This window comes from Arachis stenosperma, chromosome 6 (genome assembly GCF_014773155.1).
Source record: "Arachis stenosperma cultivar V10309 chromosome 6, arast.V10309.gnm1.PFL2, whole genome shotgun sequence".
Lineage (NCBI taxonomy): Eukaryota > Viridiplantae > Streptophyta > Magnoliopsida > Fabales > Fabaceae > Arachis > Arachis stenosperma.
Genome location: NC_080382.1, coordinates 25931778 through 25954261, shown reverse-complemented (window position 1 = coordinate 25954261; position 22484 = coordinate 25931778). Strand labels below are relative to the sequence as shown.

General features: G+C 38.6%; 1 non-coding gene across 1 annotated transcript; it reads right to left on the bottom strand.

Moving 5' to 3' along the window:
- Nucleotides 1-6327: 6327 nt before the first annotated feature.
- LOC130938477 (small nucleolar RNA R71) lies at nt 6328-6435 on the bottom strand. The gene has a single exon (XR_009069640.1). It is a non-coding gene; the product is annotated as a small nucleolar RNA R71 (small nucleolar RNA).
- Between the last annotated feature and the right edge of the window lie 16049 nt (nt 6436-22484).

The window sequence follows — 22484 nt, the reverse complement described above, 5'->3', positions numbered from 1 at the left end:
TGAAGCAAGAAAAAGCAGTGAATACAAAAAAAAAGCAATTAAAAAAATTTCGAAAAAAAAAGAAAGAAAAAGAAAGAAATAAAGTTGTGAACCAAGGTAAAAAGAGTGTGCTTAAGAACCTTGGACACCTCTAATTGGGGACTCTAGCAAAGCTGAGTCATAATCTAAAAAGGTTCACCCAATTATGTGTCTGTGGCATGTATGTATCCGGTGGTAATACTGGAAGACAGAGTGCTTTGGGCCACAGCCAAGACTCATACACTAGCTATGTTCAAGAATCATTATACTTAACTAGGAGAATCAATAACACTATCTGGACTCTGAGTTCCTAAAGAAGCCAATCATTCTGAATTTCAGAGGATAGAGTGAGATGCCAAAACTGTTCGGAGGCAAAAAGCTACTAGTCCCGCTCATCTAATTGGAACTATGTTTCTTTGATATTTTGGAGTCTATAGTATATTCTCTTCTTTTTATCCTATTTTGATTTTCAGTTGCTTGGGGACAAGCAACAATTTAAGTTTGGTGTTGTGATGAGCGGATAATTTGTACACTTTTTGGCATTGTTTTTAGTATGTTTTTAGTATCTTTTAGTTAGTTTTTAGTATATTTTTATTAGTTTTTAGTTAAAATTCACTTTTCTGGACTTTACTATGAGTTTGTATGTTTTTCTGTGATTTCAGGTATTTTTTGACTGAAATTGAAGGTTCTGAGCAAAAATCTGATTCAGAGACTGAAAAGGACTGCAGATGCTGTTGGATTCTGACCTCCCTGCACTCGAAGTGGATTTTTTGGAGCTACAGAAGCCCAATTGGCGTGCTCTCAACGGCGTTGGAAAGTAGACATCCTGGGCTTTCCAGCAATATATAATAGTCCATACTTTGCCCAAGATTTGATGGCCCAAACCGGCATTCAAAGTCACCCTCAGGAATTCCAGCGTTAAACGCTGGAACTGGCATAAAACTTGGAGTTAAACGCCCAAACTGGCATAAAAGCTGGCGTTTAACTCCAGAAAAGGTCTCTACACGAAAATGCTTCATTGCTCAGCCCAAGCACACACCAAGTGGGCCCGGAAGTGGATTTTTCTGTCATTTACTCATTTCTGTAAACCTTAGGATACTAGTTTACTATTAATAGGACCTTTTGACATTGTATCTGTACCTCATGACACTTTACACGTTTCTTTGTGTACCTTCCACGGCATGAGTCTCTAAACCCCATGGTTGGGGGTGAGGAGCTCTGCTGTGTCTTGATGGATTAATGCAATTACTACTGTTTCTTATTCAATCATGCTTGCTTCTATTCTAAGATATCACTTGCTCTTAACCCGGATGAATGTGATGATCCGTGACACTCATCATCATTCTCAACTATGAACATGTGCCTGACAACCACCTTTGTTCTACTTTAGATTGAGTAGATATCTCTTGGATTCCTTAACCAGAATCTTCGTGGTATAAGCTAGAACTGATGGCGGCATTCAAGAGAATCCGGAAGGTCTAAACCTTGTCTGTGGTATTCTGAGTAGGATTCAATGACTGAATGACTGTGACGTGCTTCAAACTCCTAGCAGGCGGGGAGTTAGTGACAGACGCAAAAGAATCACTGGATTCTATTCCGGCCTGACCGAGAACCGACAGATGATTAGCCATGCTGTGACAGAGCATAGGAACATTTTCACTGAGAGGATGGGAGGTAGCCACTGACAACGGTGAAACCCTACATACAGCTTGCCATGGAAGGAGCCTTGCGTGTTTGATGAAGAAGACAGTAGGAAAGCAGAGATTCAGAAGATGGAGCATCTCCAAAGCCTCAACCTATTCTCCATTACTGTTGAACAAGTACCTATTTCATGTTCTTTTACTTTTCACAATCAATCCTGATAATTTCTGATATCCTGACTAAGATTTACAAGATAACCATAGCTTGCTTCAAGCCGACAATCTCCGTGGGATCGACCCTTGCTCACGCAAGGTATTACTTGGACGACCCAGTGCACTTGCTGGTTAGTTGTGCGGGATTGCAAAAGTGTTATTGCAATTTCGTGCACCAACATCCACAAGGGATACCCGAAGAGGGGTATAGTTGTGCTACTTTCTGGATTTCTCGGTAGGTTGGTCTTCTTTTTTCTTGGACTCTTTATCCTTGTCCCGAGGTGGGTAGGAGAATTCGATTTTTGAGGTTTCTCCTAATCGGGAGTTCTCCTCCATATTGGTGTATTTTTCCGCCCGTTCTTGTACCTCGTTTAGAGATATTGGGTGCTTTTTGGATATGGAGTGGCTAAAGAGTCCTTCCCGCAGACCGTTGATGAGTCCCATAATCGCTGCTTCTGTAGGAAGATTCTGTATGTCAAGGCATGCTTTATTGAATCTCTCCATGTAACTGCAGAGGCTTTGTCGATCTCCTTGTTTAATCCCTAGCAGGCTTAGAGCGTGCTTTGTTTTGTCCTTCTAGATGGAGAACCTGGCTAAGAACTACTTGGCGAGGTCATCAAAGCTTGTGATCGATCTTGGTGGTAGGCTGTCGAACCACTTTATCTCCGTCTTGGTCAAGGTGGTTGATGAGCGGATAATTTGTACGCTTTTTGGCATTGTTTTTAGTATGTTTTTAGTATCTTTTAGTTAGTTTTTATTATATTTTTATTAGTTTTTAGTTAAAATTCACTTTTCTGGACTTTACTATGAGTTTGTGTGTTTTTCTGTGATTTCAGGTATTTTCTGGCTGAAATTGAGGGATCTGAGCAAAAATCTGATCCAGAGACTCAAAAGGACTGCAGATGTTGTTAGATTCTGACCTCCCTGTACTCGAAGTGGATTTTCTGGAGCTACAGAAGCCCAATTGGCGCGCTCTCAACGGTGTTGGAAAGTAGACATCCTGGGCTTTCCAGCAATATATGATAGTCCATACTTTGCCCAAGATTTGATGGCCCAAACCGGCGTTCAAAGTCACCCTCAGAAATTCCAGCATTAAACGCCGGAACTGGCACCTAAATGGGAGTTAAACGCCCAAACTGGCATAAAAGCTGGCGTTTAACTCCAAGGAGAGTCTCTACACGAAAATGCTTCATTGCTCAGCCCAAGCACACACCAAGTGGGCCCGGAAGTGGATTTTTATGTCATTTACTCATCTTTGTACACCTTAGGCTACTAGTTTTCTATAAGTAGGACCTTTTACTATTGTATTTTCATCTGGAGATCTTTGAATCTTTTGATCACTGGGAGGCTGGCCTCACGGCCATGCCTAGACCTTGTTCTTATGTATTTTCAACGGTGGAGTTTCTACACACCATAGATTAAGGTGTGGAGCTCTGCTGTACCTCGAGTATTAATGCAATTACTATTGTTCTTCTATTCAATTCCGCTTGTTCTTTGTCCAAGATATCACTTGTTCTTCAACTTGATGAATGTGATGATCCGTGACACTCATCATCATTCTCACTCATGAACAAGGTGACTGACAACCACTCTTGTTCTACAAGCAATCAAGGCTCTAGTGTTTATCTCTTGGATTCCTGATACACGATGCATGGTTGATCGCCTGACAACCGAGTGCTCGCCTGACAAACGAGCCAGCCATTCCGTGAGATCAGAGTCTTCGTGGTATAGGCGAGAACTGATGGCGGCATTCAAGAGAATTCGGAAGGTCTAACCTTGTCTGTGGTATTCTGAGTAGGATTCAATGATTGAATGACTGTGACGTGCTTCAAACTCCTAGCAGGCGGGGCGTTAGTGACAGACGCAAAAGAATCGATGGATTTTATTCCGGCCTGACCGAGAACCGACAGCTGATTAGCCATATGCTGTGACAGAGCATGGGAACATTTTCACTGAGAGGATGGGAGGTAGCCACTGACAACGGTGAAACCCTACATGAGCTTGCCATGGAAAGGAGTAAGAAGGATTGGATGAAGACAGTAGGAAAGCAGAGAGATGGAAGGGAAGGCATCTTCATACGCTTATCTGAAGCTCTCACCAATGATATACATAAGTACCTCTACCTTTATCTTTATGCTTTATTCGTTTATCACTATACCAATTTGAGTCTGCCTGACTGAGATTTACAAGGTGACCATAGCTTGCTTCATACCAACAATCTCCGTGGGATCGACCCTTACTCACGTAAGGTATTACTTGGACGACCCAGTGCACTTGCTGGTTAGTTGTGCGAAGTTGTGTTTATGCCATGGTATTGAGCACCAAGTTTTTGGAGCCATTACTAGGGATTAATTGAGCTGTGAAAAGTATTGATCACAATTTCGTGCACCAAGTCTTTGGAGCCATTACCGGGGATTGTTTTGTGTAAAAGTAGTGATCACAATTTCGTGCACCAAGTTTTTGGCGCCGTTGCCGGGGATTGTTCTTGAGTATGGACAACTGACAGTTCATCTTGTTGCTTAGATTAGGTATTTTTTTTTCTTCAGAGTTCTTAAGAATGAATTCTAGTGTTTCATGGTGATCTGCTGAAATCTGGCTGGCTGTGAAGCCATGTCTAATCTTATTGGACCGAGGTTTCAACTGATCATCACAATAGCTTGTTGATCTTTATCAATCTTGCTATTGGAGCTGTGATCTGCTAAGGCTTGGCTGGCCATTGGCCATGTCTAGTGTTTTGGACCGAAGCTTTCTTTGAAAGCTTGGCTGGCTGTGAAGCCATGTCTAATTCCTGGACCGGAGTCTTAGACTAGCATTGCAATGATTCCTGGAAATTCAAATTGAGAATTCTGAAACCTTTATTTTCTGTTTACACATAATTTTCGAAAAAAGCACAAAAAAATTATAAAAATCATAAAAACCAAAAATATTTTATGTTTCTTGTTTGAGTCTAGTGTCTAAACTTAAGTTTGGTGTCTTGCATGCCTTGTTTATTTGATCTTGGTTCTATTTTCAAGTCAATAGTACAGGGGACTGAAGATTCAGAACATGCAGCAGAGGAATTACACAGAAAAAGCTGGGCGTTCAAAACGCCCAGTGAAGAAGGACAGACTGGCGTTTAAACGCCAGCCAGGGTACCTGGTTGGGCGTTTAACGCCCAAAAAGGTAGCATTTTGGGCGTTAAACGCCAGAATGGATACCATTCTGGGCGTTTAACGCCAGGATGGCACAAGGGGAGGATTTTGTTTTCAAAATCAATTTTTTTTCAAGTTTTCAAAGTTTTTCAAAATCAAATCTTTTTCAAATCATATCTTTTCAATCAAATGTTTTCAAAATCAATTTCTTTCCTTTTTCAAAGATACTTACTAACAATTAATGATTTGATTGAACATCTCAAGTATATTGCCTTTTCTGTTGAGAAAGGTTTAAATGTTTGAATCATATCTTTTCTTGTTAGGCAAGTCATTAATTTTTAAAATCAAATCTTTTTAAAATGTTTTCCAAATCATATCTTCTCAATCAAAATTTTTTAAAAAAACCAATCATATCTTCTTAACCACATCTTTTTCAAATTAGTTTTCAATCAAATCTTTTTAACTTCTAATTTCAAAATCTTTTTCAAAAATCATTTGATTTCTTTCCCACTCTTATTTTCGAAAATCAAGTAGTGTTTTTCAAAATGTTTTCAAACTTTTTAACTTAATTTTCGAAAATTCTCTTCCCTCCTTCTCACATCCTTCTATTTATGGAGTATCACTCCTTCTTAATGCACAATTCGAACTCCATCTAATCAAGTTCGAATTCTTCTACCTCCTTCTTCTTTTTTTTTTCTATTTTTCTTTTCCTCTGACACCTCAAGGAATTTCTATACTGTGACATAGAGGATTCCACATTCTCTTGTTCTCTTCTCTTTCATATGAGCAGGAACAAAGACAAAGGCATTCTTGTTGAAGCTGACCCTGAACCTGAGAGGACCTTGAAGCGAAAGCTAAGAGAAGCTAAGGCACAACTCTCTGTAGAGGACCTGACCGAATTCTTCAAAGAAGAAGAAGACATGGCAGCCGAAAACAACAACAATGCCAACAATGCAAGGAAGGTGCTGGGTGACTTTACTGCACCTACTCCCGACTTCTATGGGAGAAGCATCTCTATCCCTGCCATTGGAGCAAACAACTTTGAGCTTAAGCCTCAGTTAGTTTCTCTAATGCAACAGAATTGCAAGTTCCATGGACTTCCATTGGAAGATCCTCATCAGTTTTTAGCTGAGTTCTTGCAAATCTGTGACACAGTCAAGACTAGTGGGGTTGACCCTGAGGTCTACAGACTGATGCTATTCCCTTTTGCTGTAAGAGACAGAGCTAGAATATGGTTGGACTCTCAACCAAAAGAAAGCCTGGACTCATGGGAAAAGCTAGTCAATGCCTTCTTGGCAAAGTTCTTTCCACCTCAAAAATTGAGTAAGCTTAGAGTGGAAGTCCAAACCTTCAGACAGAAGGATGGAGAATCCCTCTATGAAGCTTGGGAAAGATACAAACAATTAATCAGAAAGTGTCCCTCTGACATGCTTTCTGAATGGAGCATCATAGGTATTTTCTATGATGGTCTCTCTGAACTATCCAAGATGTCTTTGGATAGCTCTGCTGGAGGATCTCTTCATCTGAAGAAGACGCCTACAGAAGCTCAAGAGCTCATTGAAATGGTTGCAAATAACCAATTCATGTACACTTCTGAAAGGAATCCTGTGAACAATGGGACAAGTCAGAAGAAAGGAGTTCTTGAGATTAATACTCTGAATGCCATATTGGCTCAGAATAAAATATTGACTCAACAAGTCAATTTGATTTCTCAAAGTCTGTCTGGAATGCAAAATGCACCAAGCAGTACTAAGGATGCTTCATCTGAGGAAGAAGCTTATGATCCTGAGAATCCTTCAATGGAAGAGGTGAATTACCTAGGAGAACCCTATGGAAACACCTATAATTCTTCATAGAGAAATCACCCAAATTTCTCATGGAAGAATCAAGAGAGACCTCAACAAGGTTTCAACAATAATGGTGGAAGAAACAGGTTTAGCAATGGCAAGCCTTTTCCATCATCTTCTCAGCAACAGACAGAGAACTCTAAGCAGAACCCCTCTGACTTAGCAACCATGGTCTCTGATCTAATCAAGACCACTCAAAGTTTCATGACTGAAACAAGGTCCTCCATCAGGAATTTGGAGGCACAAGTGGGACAGCTGAGCAAGAAAGTTACTGAACTCCCTCCAAGTACTCTTCCAAGCAATACAGAAGAAAATCCAAAAGGAGAGTGCAAAGCCATAACCATGGCCGAATCTAGAGAGGGAAGAGAGGAGGTGGACGCCACTGAGGAAGGCCTCAATGGGCGTGCACTGACCTCCAATGCGTTCCCCAATGAGGAACTATGGGAATCTGAGGCTCAAAATGAGACCATAGAGATTCCATTGGACTTACTTCTGCCTTTCATGAGCTCTGATGAGTATTCCTCCTCTGAAGAGGATGAGTATGTCACTGAAGAGCAAGTTGCTAAATACCTTGGAGTAATCATGAAGCTAAATGACAAGTTATTTGGAAATGAGACTTGGGAGACTGAACCTCCTTTGCTCACCAAAGAACTGGATGACTTGTCTAGGCAGAAACTACCTCAAAAGAGACAAGATCCTGGGAAGTTTTCCATACCTTGTACCATAGGCACCATGACCTTCAAGAAGGCTCTGTGTGACTTAGGGTCAAGTGTGAACCTCATGCCTCTCTCTGTAATGGAGAAGCTAGGGATCTTTGAGGTACAAGCTGCAAGAATCTCACTAGAGATGGCAGACAACTCAAGAAAACAAGCTCATGGACTTGTAGAGAATGTTTTGGTAAAAGTTGAAGACCATTACATCCCTACTGATTTCATAGTCCTAGAGACTGGGAAGTGCATGGATGAATCCATCATCCTTGGCAGACCCTTCCTAGCCACAGCAAAGGCTGTGATTGATGTTGATGGAGGTGAACTGATCATTCAAGTGAATGAAGAATCCTTTGTGTTTAAGGCTCAAGGATACCCCTCTGTCATCATGGAGAAGAAGCATAAAGAGCTTCTCTCAAATCAGAGACAAACAGAGCCCCCACAGTCAAACTCTAAGTTTGGTGTTGGGAGGCCACAACCAAACTCTAAGTTTGGTGTTGAACCCCCACATTCAAACTCTAAGTTTGGTGTTGGGAGGTTCCAACATTGCTCTGAGTATCTGTGAGGCTCCATGAGAGCCCTCTGTCAAGCTACTGACATTAAAGAAGTGCTTGTTGGGAGGCAACCCAATGATTCTATTTTATATATTTTCTTTTGTTATTTTATGTTTTTTGTAGGTTGATGATCATAAGAAGTCACAAAATCCATTAAAAAAGCAAAAACAGAATGAAAAACAGGAAGAAAAACAGCACACCCTGGAGGAAGAATTCACTGGCATTTAAACGCCAGTGAGGCTAGCAGTTGGGCGTTTAACGCCCAGTCTGGCACCATTTTGGGCGTTTAACGCCAGAAAGGGGCACCAGACTGGCGTTAAACGCCAGAAAAGGGCAAGAACCTGGCGTTAAACGCCAGGAATGGGCACCAGCCCGGCGTTTGACGCCAGAAATGGCTCAAAACGTGATTTTGAGTGCCATTTGGTGCAGGGATGACTTTTCCTTGACACCTCAGGATCTGTGGACCCCACAGGATCCCCACCAACCCCACCACTCTCTCTCTTCTTCACCCATTCACCAATCACCTCAATACCTCTTCCCCAAAAACCCTTCACCTATCAACTCCCATCTTTCTCTTCACCACTCACATCCATCCTTCATAAAACCCCACCAACCTCACCCTTCAAATTCAAACCACTTTCCCTCCCAAACCCACCCATAATGGCCGAACCCCATCTCTCCCCTCTCCTATATAAACCCTTCTTCACCCCTTCATTTTCACATAACCTAAACACCACTTCCCCCCTCCTTGGCCGAATACATAAGCCACTCCCTTCTTCCTCATTTCTTCTTCTTCTACTCTCTTCTTTTCTCTTTTGCTCGAGGACGAACAAACCTTTTAAGTTTGGTGTGGTAAAAGCGTTGCTTTTTCGTTTTTCCATAACCATTTATGGCATCCAAGGCCGGAGAAACCTCTAGAAAGAGGAAAGGGAAGGCAAAAGCTTCCACCTCCGAGTCATGGGAGATGGATAGATTCATCTCAAGGGTGCATCAAGACCACTTCTATGATGTTGTGGCCTTGAAGAAGGTGATCCCCGAGGTCCCCTTTTCACTCAAAAAGGGTGAATATCCGGAGATCCGCCATGAGATCCGAAGAAGAGGTTGGGAAGTGCTTACCAACCCCATTCAACAAGTCGGAATCTTGATGGTTCAAGAATTCTATGCCAATGCATGGATCACCAAGAACCATGATCAAAGTGTGAACCCGGATCCAAAGAATTATCTTACTATGGTTCGGAGGAAATACTTGGATTTTAGTCCGGAAAATGTAAGGTTAGCATTCAACTTGCCCATGATGCAAGGAGATGAACATCCTTACACTAGAAGGGTCAACTTTGATCAAAGGTTGGACCAAGTCCTCACAGTCATATGTGAAGAGGGCGCACAATGGAAGAGAGATTCAAGAGGGAAGCCGGTTCAATTGAGAAGGCATGACCTCAAACCCGTGGCTAGAGGATGGTTGGAGTTTATCCAACGCTCAATCATTCCCACTAGCAACCGGTCTGAAGTTACTCTAGACCGGGCCATCATGATTCATAGCATCATGATTGGAGAAGAAGTGGAAGTTCATGAGGTCATAGCTCAAGAACTCTATAAAGTGGCGGATAAGTCTTCCACCTTGGCAAGGCTAGCCTTTCCTCATCTCATTTGTCACCTCTGTTATTCAGTTGGAGTTGACATAGAAGGAGACACCCCCATTGATGAGGACAAGCCCATCACCAAGAAAAGGATGGAGCAAACAAGAGATCCTTCTTATCATGAGATCCCTGAGATACCTCAAGGGATGCACTTTCCTCCACAAGACTATTGGGAGCAACTAAACACCTCCCTAGGAGAATTGAGTTCCAACATGGGACAACTAAGGGTGGAGCACCAAGAACACTCCATTCTCCTCCATGAAATTAGAGAAGATCAAAGAATCATAAGAGAGGAGCAACAAAGACAAGGAAGAGACATTGAGGAGCTCAAGCACTCCATAAGACCTTCAAGAGGAAGAACAAGCCGCCATCACTAAGGTGGACCCGTTCTTTAATCTCCTTGTTCTTAAATTTTCTGTTTTTCGAATTTTAAGTGCTTTATGTTTGTCCATGTTTGTGTCTTATGATCATTAGTGTCTTAGTGTCTATGCCTTGAAGTTATGAATGTCCTATGAATCCATCACCTTTCTTAAGAATTGTTCTTAATTGAAAAAGAAAAGAATTGCATGAATTTTGAATTTTATAACAGTTTAATTATTTTGATGTGGTGGCAACACTTTTGTTCTCTGAATGTATGCTTGAACAGTGCATATGTCTTTTGAATTTGTGGTTCATGAATGTTGGCTCTTGAAAGAATGATGAAAAAGGAGACATGTTACTGAGGATCTGAAAAATCATAAAAATGATTCTTGAAGCAAGAAAAAGCAGTGAAAACAAAAAAAAAAAAAGAGAAGAAGCGAAAAAAAAAACCGAAAAAAAAAGAGAGAAAAAGAAAGAAAAAGAAAGAAATAAAGTTGTGATCCAAGGCAATAAGAGTGTGCTTAAGAACCCTGGACACCTCTAATTGGGGACTTTAGCAAAGCTGAGTCACAATCTGAAAAGGTTCACCCAATTATGTGTTTGTGGCATGTATGTATCCGGTGGTAATACTGGAAGACAGAGTGCTTTGGGCCACGGCCAAGACTCATGAGGTAGCTGTGTTCAAGAATCATCATACTCAACTAGGAGAATCAATAACACTATCTGGATTCTGAGTTCCTAAAGAAGCCAATCATTCTGAATTCCAAAGGATAAAGTGAGATGCCAAAACTATTCAGAGGCAAAAAGCTAAAAGCCCCGCTCATCTAATTAATACTGATCTTCATAGATGTTTTTGGAGTTCATTGCATATTCTCTTCTTTTTATCCTATTTGATCTTCAGTTGCTTGGGGACAATCAACAATTTAAGTTTGGTGTTGTGATGAGCGGATAATTTGTACGCTTTTTGGCATTGTTTTTAGTATGTTTTTAGTATCTTTTAGTTAGTTTTTATTATATTTTTATTAGTTTTTAGTTAAAATTCACTTTTCTGGACTTTACTATGAGTTTGTGTGTTTTTCTGTGATTTCAGGTATTTTCTGGCTGAAATTGAGGGATCTGAGCAAAAATCTGATCCAGAGACTCAAAAGGACTGCAGATGCTGTTGGATTCTGACCTCCCTGCACTCGAAGTGGATTTTCTGGAGCTAAAGAAGCCCAATTGGCGCGCTCTCAACGGCGTTGGAAAGTAGACATCCTGGGCTTTCCAGCAATATATGATAGTCCATACTTTGCCCAAGATTTGATGGCCCAAACCGGCGTTCAAAGTCACCCTCAGAAATTCCAGCGTTAAACGCCGGAACTGGCACCTAAATGGGAGTTAAACGCCCAAACTGGCATAAAAGCTGGCGTTTAACTCCAAGGAGAGTCTCTACACGAAAATGCTTCATTGCTCAGCCCAAGCACACACCAAGTGGGCCCGGAAGTGGATTTTTATGTCATTTACTCATCTTTGTACACCTTAGGCTACTAGTTTTCTATAAGTAGGACCTTTTACTATTGTATTTTCATCTGGAGATCTTTGAATCTTTTGATCACTGGGAGGCTGGCCTCACGGCCATGCCTAGACCTTGTTCTTATGTATTTTCAATGGTGGAGTTTCTACACACCATAGATTAAGGTGTGGAGCTCTGCTGTACCTCGAGTATTAATGCAATTACTATTGTTCTTCTATTCAATTCCGCTTGTTCTTTGTCCAAGATATCACTTGTTCTTCAACTTGATGAATGTGATGATCCGTGACACTCATCATCATTCTCACTCATGAACAAGGTGACTGACAACCACTCTTGTTCTACAAGCAATCAAGGCTCTAGTGTTTATCTCTTGGATTCCTGATACACGATGCATGGTTGATCGCCTGACAACTGAGTGCTCGCCTGACAAACGAGCCAGCCATTCCGTGAGATCAGAGTCTTCGTGGTATAGGCGAGAACTGATGGCGGCATTCAAGAGAATCCGGAAGGTCTAACCTTGCCTGTGGTATTCTGAGTAGGATTCAATGATTGAATGACTGTGACGTGCTTCAAACTCCTAGCAGGCGGGGCGTTAGTGACAGACGCAAAAGAATCGATGGATTTTATTCCGGCCTGACCGAGAACCGACAGCTGATTAGCCATATGCTGTGACAGAGCATGGGAACATTTTCACTGAGAGGATGGGAGGTAGCCACTGACAACGGTGAAACCCTACATGAGCTTGCCATGGAAAGGAGTAAGAAGGATTGGATGAAGACAGTAGGAAAGCAGAGAGACGGAAGGGAAGGCATCTTCATACGCTTATCTGAAGCTCTCACCAATGATATACATAAGTACCTCTACCTTTATCTTTATGCTTTATTCGTTTATCACTATACCCATTTGAGTCTGCCTGACTGAGATTTACAAGGTGACCATAGCTTGCTTCATACCAACAATCTCCGTGGGATCGACCCTTACTCACGTAAGGTATTACTTGGACGACCCAGTGCACTTGCTGGTTAGTTGTGCGAAGTTGTGTTTATGCCATGGTATTGAGCACCAAGTTTTTGGAGCCATTACTAGAGATTATTTGAGCTGTGAAAAGTATTGATCACAATTTCGTGCACCAAGTCTTTGGAGCCATTACCGGGGATTGTTTTGTGTAAAAGTAGTGATCACAATTTTGTGCACCAGTGGTCGGGAAGGCTTTGCAACGGGTCGCGTCTGAGGCATCCGTGAGGTACATCCGGCTCCTAAAGTTGCTGAGGTGATGACTTGGGTTGGACGGACCATCGTATGGGGTCATGTCAGGGGCTTTGAAGTCTTTCGGGACTTTAGCCTTCATGATTTCTTTCGTGAACTGGTCTTGGTCCTTGTGGGGGTTGTCTTCACGGTTGGACCGAGTGGTTTTAGTTTTGAGGTCAGCTTCGAGCTTTAAGAGTTTGTCTTCCTTCTCTCGACGCCCTCTTGTTCTCTCCAGAGATCTCGCTCAGCTTCGCGCTGACGTTTGGCTTCTTGTTCGAGCTGTTTGAGGCGATCCTGCTGTTCATGAATGGCATTTAAAATTTTTTTGTTCTGAGTCTGCTTGTCTCCCTTGGATTGGTGTGTGTTTATTGGGTTGTTTGGTATGGCATTCATGTTCTTAAGTGGCGTTCCTTCTTCTAATCCCGAGTTGAGGTCGTTGGCAGGGTTGTTTGCCATGGTGATGGGATTACTTCCAGGTTCCCCGGCAACGGTGCCAATGTTCCGAGGGTTACCTGAAACTGTGAGGTCGATCTCGGACGAGATCTTCTGGATTGATCGAGGTGGTGGTGTCCGACTTGTTGAAGTAGAAGGCGCTGCCAGTCCTCGTTCACTGGAGGGGGTGGTACCTATAAGAGACTTCGATGCTTAAGTCAGTACGGGCTTTAGGCAGGTTTTTTGTAGAATTGGAGTATATCTTATACCTGGGTGCTCTATTGTATTTATAGTAATTCTTGATGACCTTCCTTTGAGATAAGTTGGTTATCTTTTCTTATCTTTTGTAGAGGAGATCTTTATCTTTTGGTTAGCCATCTTCTGGAGGGCGGTGATCCTTTGTTTTGGGCCGGCTTGGGCCTCTGTTGTGATCTTCCAAACTCTTTGTGAAGAGGTCGATAATGGACCTTCCTTTCAAGAGGTCGGTCCATTTGCTTTAGGCCAACTCGGACCTTGTAGCTTGGACCAGTGTATGAACAGGGCCCAAAAGTGGTTGAACATGCTTGAGTCCAAGGAATCAGGTTTCAGTCTCCCCCTATTTAATGACTTGTTCATCACTTGCCCATATTTGTTTTCCTGCTGCCTACGAGAAAAAAATAAACAGAGGCATGAAAATCACATTTTTTCAACAAAACATAAATCCATCATTCCCAAATTGTTACTCAATGAATAAAATCTATCTTCACACAGTGGTTTAGTGAAAATGTCAGCAAGTTGCTCTTCAGATTTCACAAATTAGATATCAATAGTACCCCTGCAAATGTTCCCTAATAAAGTGATATCTCACTTCAATGTGCTTTGTTCTAGAGTGTAGTACAGGATTTTTTGAAATATTTATTGCACTCATATTGTCACAAATAAATGTATACTATTGATTTTCAATTTGTAATATTCCAATTAAGTTTTAAGCCATATAAGTTGAGAGTAACAAGCAGCCGTGGAAATATATTCGGCTTCAGCAGTGGATAAAGCAACTATGACTTGTTTCTTCCTTAACCAAATGTTGAATGAGCTTCCAAGGAAGCAACACATTCTGGAAGTGCTTCTTCTATCCACTCGGTCACCTGCATAATCTGCATCACAGAAACCTACTACACAAAATTCATTAGATTTTAGATACCACAAGCCAAGATCACATATGCCTTTAATGTATCTAATGATTCTTTTAACGGTCGAAAGATGGGATTCTTTTAGGTGAGATTGAAACCTTGAGCACACACCCACAGTTTGAACAATATCCGGCCTAGAGGATGTAAGATACATGAGGGATCCTATCATTTCTCTATACTTTGTTTCATCCACATCTTTGCCATTTTCATTCTTGTCAAGTTGTGTTTGGATGCATAGGCATTCTGATTGGTTTGGAATTTTCAAGATCAAATTTCTTGATTAATTTGTTGGCATATTTACCTTGGTGAATAAAAATACCACTAGGAGTTTGTTTAATTTGAAGGCCAAGAAAGAAGGTTAATTCTCCCATTAAACTCATTTCAAACTCACTAGTCATAAGTTTTCCAAACTCTTCACACAAGGCTTCATTGGCCGATCCAAATACAATGTCATCCACATAAACTTGAACAAGCAAGATATCATCATTAGACTCTTTTATAAATAAGGTAGTATCGGTGGTACCCCTTTGAAAATTATTTTCTAACAAGAAGGCACTAAGCCTTTCATACCAAGCTCTTGGAGCTTGCCTAAGGCCATAAAGAGCCTTAGAGAGTTTAAAAACATGATTTGGAAACTCTTTTCTTTCAAAACCGGGGGGTTGAGCCACAAATACTTTCCTATCTATAAAACCATTAAGAAAAGCACATTCGACATCCATTTGAAATATTTAAAAACCCTTGTGGATAGCATAGGCTAGAAGCAACCTAATTGCTTCCATTCTTGCTACCGGAGCAAATGACTCATCAAAATCAATACCTTCCTCTTGATCGTAACCTTGGGCCACTAGTCTAGCCTTGTTACGAACAACACTACCATCCTTACCCAATTTATTTTTAAAAATCAATTTTGTACTGGTTACCTTTTTACCATTTGGATTTGGTACAAGAGTCCAAACCTCATTCTTTTCAAATTGTGCTAGCTCTTCCTCCATGGCTTTAACCCATAAGGGGTTTTCAAGAGCTTGCTTCACATTAAGAGGTTCCAATTGGGACAAGAAGGCAGCATTACTTGGTTCCATTTGCTTCTTGCTTGAGGATATAGTGGTTATGCCTTGTGAAGGATCACCAATGATGAATTCATGAGGGTAACCCTTCAAAAAATTTCCATTCTTGTGGCCTTTGAGGAAAGGTTCTGTCTTGACGAGTTTCAATAGACAACTCTGTTTTGGATTCTCGGGCTTATTCAAGAGACAAAATAGAAATATCTCCTTCATTCTGAAGAGACGTTTCTGGACAGATAAATTCAACATCTGGGACATATTTGAGATTTCCTTGATTGGCTTGATGGTTCACACCAGTTTCACTACTTGCATCATCATCTAACACAACACTTGAAATAGAGTTAGAATCACAAAAAGACACATGTATGGATTCCTCAATTGTTCTATGTTCTTTGAAGTAAACCCTAAACGCTTTGCTAGTGGTGGAGTATCCAATAAACATTCCTTCATAAGATTTTGGATCAAATTTTCCAAGATTTTCTTTATTGTTAAGTACAAAACATTTGCATCCAAAAATATGAAAATACTTAAGATTAGGTGGGCTTCCTTTCCAATGCTCATATGGAGTTTTCTTTAAACCTTTTCTAATGATGGTTCTATTTAGAATATAACAAGCTGTGTTTACAGCTTCAGCCCACAAAATCTTTGGAACATCATTTTCACAAAGCATTACCATAGTCATTTCTTGAAGGCTTCTATTCCTTCTTTCAACAACCCTATTTTGTTGAGGTGTTCTTGGGCATGAAAAGTTATGTGCTATTCCAAATTCATCGCAAAAATTTTTAAAATCTTAGTTTTCAAATTCCTTTCCATGATCACTTCTCAAGTGAGCAATTTTTAAATCTTTTTCATTTTGGATCTTTTTGCAAAGAGAGGAAAAAGCATAGAACACATCATTTTTGTGAGCTAAGAAAAGAACCCAACCAAATCTAGAGTAATCGTCTACCACTACCAAACCATAATATTTTTCTCCCAAACTTTGTGTACTAGTAGGACCAAAAAGATCAATATGTAACATTTCCAATGGCCTTTTAGTGAAAATTTCATCTTTGGGTTTAAAAGATGATCTTACTTGTTTGCCTAGTTGACAAGCATCATAAGTAATATCTTTATCAAATTTAATGTTTGGAATTCCTCTAACTAAATTCTTTTTAACAAGCTTAGACATTTGGTACATGCTTGCATATCCTAATTTCTTATGCCAAAGCCATTTTTCAGATTCAAGAGAGGTAAAACAAGTGGCATTTTGATTCTTTAAATCCTCTAGAGTTAATCCATACACATTATTACATCTTTTTGCTTCAAACAAAATATCATCGAATTTTTCACAAATAACCAAGCAATCTAATTTTCTAAAAATAACCAAATATCCAAGATCACACATTTGGCTAATGCTTAGTAGATTGTGCTTTAATCTGTCAACAAGCAAAACATCATTAATGAAAGAAGAGAAGTTCTTACCCACTTTACCTATGGCCACTATCTTTCCCTTTCCATTGTCACCGAAAGTAACAAAACCTCCATCATACTCATCAAACTTGATGAAGAATGTTGACTTCCCGGTCATATGCCTAGAGCACCCACTATCCATATACCACATGTTGTCCTTTCTTTTGGATGCTAGGCAAACCTACAAAAACACTTAAGTGACCTTAGGTATCCAAATCTTTTTAGATCCTTTAATGTCAAACCATCTCCTTTGTTCCAAGCCATTATAATCACAAACAATCTTGTAAACTTTATCTCCAATCATCCTTTCACTTATGAAGCACTGAATAGGAAAATGTCCATTCTGATTGCATAATCTACAAAATTTTTGAGTTGCTATTTTTCTAAAACTTGTTGGGTTTTGGAACCTTATGTCATCCGAAGAGGATGCCATGTTGGTAAAAGAAGATTTTTCAAAAAATTTTTCAGATTTGTGAAAACCCAAACCAACTTTATCATAAAGATGTTTTTGACTAGCCAAGAGTTAAAATTTTCAGAACTTTGAGCAAAGCTGGCTAAGTCCTCTTTAAGTCTTTTTACCTCTTTATGCAGCCACTCATTTTCCTCAAAATAGTTTAGATTTACAGTCACAGAATGATAATATTCACAGCTCTTAAGTTCAGCTTTTAACTGCTTGTTTTCTTTAACAAGATCAACAGCAGTTTTGGCTTCCCTTAATTTATCTTTAAGAAAATCATTTTCAGCTTTTAGTATTTCTATTTGAGACTCAAGATCTTGGTTTTCATTTAAGAAACATTTAATCTTTTCAGAAAGGTGATCAATCATAAGATGAAGGTCTTCAGTGGAGGGATCAAGAAATACTACCTGCTCTATGTGATCGGCCATGAGACAAGTTTGAGATTTGGTTTCTGATTCTTCGTCTTTATCAGTGTCATTTTCCAAGTCTTCCCATGAAGTCATGAGTCCTTTCCTCTTCTCTCTTTTCGGTTTGTCCTCCTTCTTCAATTTTGGACAATCAGACTTGAAGTGTCCAGTTTTCTTACAGTTGTAGCAGATCACCTTGCTTAGGTCCCTCTTTGGTTTCCGTGAACTGCCTCCTTTGTTCTGTTCCTTCAACTTCATTATTTTCCTAAATTTATTAACAAACAAAGAAAAGTCATTGTCAGATAATTAATCACTGGATTCATCATCCAGAGATTTAGTGACTGATTTGAGAGCAACTCCTTTCTTTTTTGTATCTCTAATTACATTCTGTTATCTATTTCTTTCTTTTTTTTTCTATTTCTCTCTATCATTTTTATTCTATATATAATTTATAATTTATATTTGATATTAATAATTTGACAAAACAAAATGTATTACTAGATATTTTTTATTACAATTAAAATAACATTTTTCTTTCCAAAAATAACAAACTCGCTCTTTCACTCATTCTTCTTATTTATCTTTCTCTCTCTTTTCTCTCATTCTCTATTTTTTCAACCTTTCTATTCTACAAAAATTAAAATTAATAAGATAATATAATTCAAATTAAAAATATTATTATTATATGCATATTCTTTATTTAATTTTAAATTTTTACTGTTTATATATCCTTTCAATCTATTTTTTTTCTCTTCTCTTCTTTCAAATATTTATTACATATAATTTGGAGAGAATACTAATATTGTGATTAAAAGTTAGAATCAAGATTTAATTGTTTAAAAAAAATTTGAGTTAATTTTATAACTATCAATATAAATTTTTTTATACTAACATCTAATTATATTTTTATATACATAAAGAGAGAAAATATTATTTTTAAATAGTAAGTATAAAAATTAACAGGCCTACTACACATACAAGCCTTTTTGGCTTACAAGCTATACAAATTGGCCAAGCCCAAAAAAAAACCACGCGCACTACACTCTTTAGAATGGAGCGTAAAACGCACGCACCTTACACAACGGTTGCGTTTTCCAAAACACGCTCATTATGGCACACTCTTCCTCTCCTTCCTCAATCAAAAGGCAAACCGTCAAGTTTCAAGTCACATTCAAAATAAATTATGATTCTGAAGAAACGTTCCAACTCCTCGTGAAGAGTAGAAAAAATCAAGAACAGAAGATACAAATCTCCATAAAAAATCAGCAGAAAAAACGAAAAAACATTATTCAAGGTACTGTTTTACTGTTCTTTAAGGTTTTTCACATTTTTGTTTCTGATTTCGAAATCGAAGCACTATATCATCAGTATTTCTCACTCTGTTTCTTCTAGGTTCTTCTACGTTTTACTATTCTTCTTGTTTTGGATCTCATATTACTGTTCTGATAAAACTATTCTTCGTTTACGCTATTTTACATACTTCTAGTGAATGCTTTAACGTGTGTTTTGATCTATTTGGTACATATTTTGTGCATGTTTACATGTTTTTTAAGTAGGTTTGTGCATGTTTACATGAAAGACTCTTCCTTTTCTAACTGATTTTTAGGTGTATATGGCAAATTTTTGGGTGTATATGGCCGATTGTCGGGTGTATATCTTGGACTTGGCATGCGACTGTTGCTTCTAGTGGCATTTTGAACTTAAATATATTTCTGAACTCATATAATGTCATATAATTCAAAAAATATAGAGGTGTATGGGACTGATATATATATTAGGAGTTTTAAAGTCTAACTGGTACTGTTCTAATTGTTCCTGACCTTGTAGTGTCATTTTATGCATGTTTGAGTGAATTGAATATGATTTTGAATTAATTTAATTTCGTTTAATTGAAAAAATAAAATGTTTATGGGAATGTATTTGGGTGTATGTGGCTGATATTTGGGTGTATGTCTCTGATTTTTGGGTGTATTTTTTATCTATTGACAGCATCTCTTTTTCATTGCAGTAAAAATGGCAAGCGAAAACCAAGGTGGAAAAAAATACAATGTAAGCACAAATATATGTCTTAGAACAAGCCAATTTTTTCTAATACAAATATATCTTATTCTAATGACTCTAATTTTGCTTTGTTTACAACAAACCAAAGGCTAAGTGTGCAACCCATTTGTTGAGTGAAAAATTTGAACATATGAGCAAGGAAAAGAAAGCAATTGTTCGGGATTTAGGTTTTGGTGGACTGATGCACATCCCACCAATGAGGGTGCATCACAAACTATTAAAGGAGTTGGCTAACTCCTTTAAACTGGGGAAAACACACTCGAAACCAGCTACGGTTCGTTTAGAGTTGAACCCAGCACAATAGGGGCTGCGCTTGGCCTCAACACATCAGGTAACTCATTACAGAAAACCTCTAAACTTCCATTCTTCGTAATATATTATTCTGCTATCATATAATCAAGAAACAAACATAGGTGTATATGAGTAATGTTGGGGTGTATATGAGTGAGATTGGGGTGTATATGAGTGATGTTTGGGTGTATTTCAAGTGATTTTCAGTTTAAGTTGTTTTTTTTTGTAGGAGATCTATTTTCTGAGAAAGTCAGTTATAAAGAACTTTCTGAAGATAACAAACAGATTTTTAAAAGATTACAGGGGAAGATTCTAAAAAGTCTGACGAATGAGATGATGAGTATTGGTGTTGAAAATGAACAGGATCGCCCCATGTTCAAGAGGATTTTCATCCTCTATATACAGATGGCGTTCTTGTTACCAACCACAATAAACAAAATCTCTCCTGTGCACCTAGCTCCAATTTTCAAGATGGACAAAATAAAGGAGGGCAACTGGGGAGCCCATGTTCTGAATTTCATCATCAAGGGCATAACTAATTACAATTTGAAAAAGAAAAATTCAATCGACGGCTAACTATTTGCCTTGATGATAATCTATTTCCATCTGTCAGAAAATAAAGACAAGAAAGGAGAAGAAAGACCTGCACAACCCTGGATTACCAACTGGAATAGAGAGCAGTTGGTTGAAAGGATGAGAGCAGAAATGGATGGACATATGGTAAGTGAACAAAATACCTTAGGTGTATTTTATTTACGTGGATATTGTTAACTAACATTTCTATTGTTACAGGGAATCGTAAAGATGGCAAAAACAAAGGAGAAATTAAAACAAAAGAAAAAAAAAAGAAAAAAACAAAAAGCATAAAAAAGAAGGCAAGTTCATCATCATCTGAGAGTGATAAATCTGAAAATGAAGTCTATTCTTCCTCTGAGTTTGAGACTGAAGAAGACTCAGAGGAACCAAAAAGGAAACAACCCACCCGAACAACTAAAAAGTAAGTAATATACTTGGGTGTATTTTGTCACTTTTAGGGTGTATTATGTTACTTTTAGGGTTATTTTGTCACTTTTAGGGTGTTTTTTGCTAATGATTGTTTGCCTTCCAGAATGGAATCCAAAAAAAGGAAGAAGATTTAGGAGGATTCCGATTCAGAAACTGAATTGAATGATGAGTAATGTTCTGAAATTATCATCGCTTTCTTATCTGTTTATTCAGAATATTTCATGTATTAACAAAGCGTTTCTTATTAACTTTCAGAAGCGAAGAATCATCACCAGTAGAAATACAAAAAACAAAGAAAAAAATTCAGACTAGAGCCAAAAAGTAAGCATTGCTTTGGATAGTATTTTCTAATCAATTTTATTTTGTCTTTCTGATTCATACTTTTTTCGCCCAAGACGCAATCCAAAAAGAGCAAGCTCATTGTTGAGGATTCGTCTCCTGAACAAACTCAATCCTATCATGGGTAGGACACTTTGTAAAGCTATATTACCGTTTATCATCAAAATTATATTTAACAATTTCTTTTATGCATGTACTGTCAGATCTAAAATTGGAACTGAAGAATTAGAAGAATTCTTAAGGGAATCTAAAAAAAAAGAAAAATAATGAAAAAGCTGCTGCACAGGGGTTTGTTATGTTGGGGTGTATATTACCAATTTTAAGGTGTTTTCGTTGCTACTAATTGTTTCTAGTTTCCCAAGGAGAAGGGAGCTGACCTGCGATCGACAGAAGGTCACTATGACTCATCCAAAACGTAAGAACCTTTATTTGATAAAATTTTGTTATCCTTATTTAACCGTATGGTATTTTTACTGAATGATATCTATTGTATGTTTAGAATACCGGAAGTAAACTTAGGACGTGATGATCCTTTGTCTCAAGGACACACAAATTAAAGCAGCATAAACAAACCGGTGGATAGCATGTAATTTCTCTTTCTAATATCAGTTGCTTTTATCTTTCATTACCTTCTGCTTCTAATTCTGTATATATTTTTTTTTTAGAAAAAAAAGCCATTTAATGTTTTATTCAAGAAAAAAGAGGCAGAAAAAAAAGCAAAAACTGCAGCTACGTAAGTTCTCAAAAAACAAAGCATGTGTTTCTTTTGAATGCTTCGGGTGTATTTTGAGTTTCTTTAGGTGTATTTCAGGTTGAGTCTTGTAGAAGAATCAGCCAATGACCCAGCTGAAGAGAACATGATGGTTGTGCGGGTAGAGACACAGTCACAAACTGAAGCGCTTTCAATGTGAGTTTTTCAAGTAAATTTCAACCTTATAACCATTT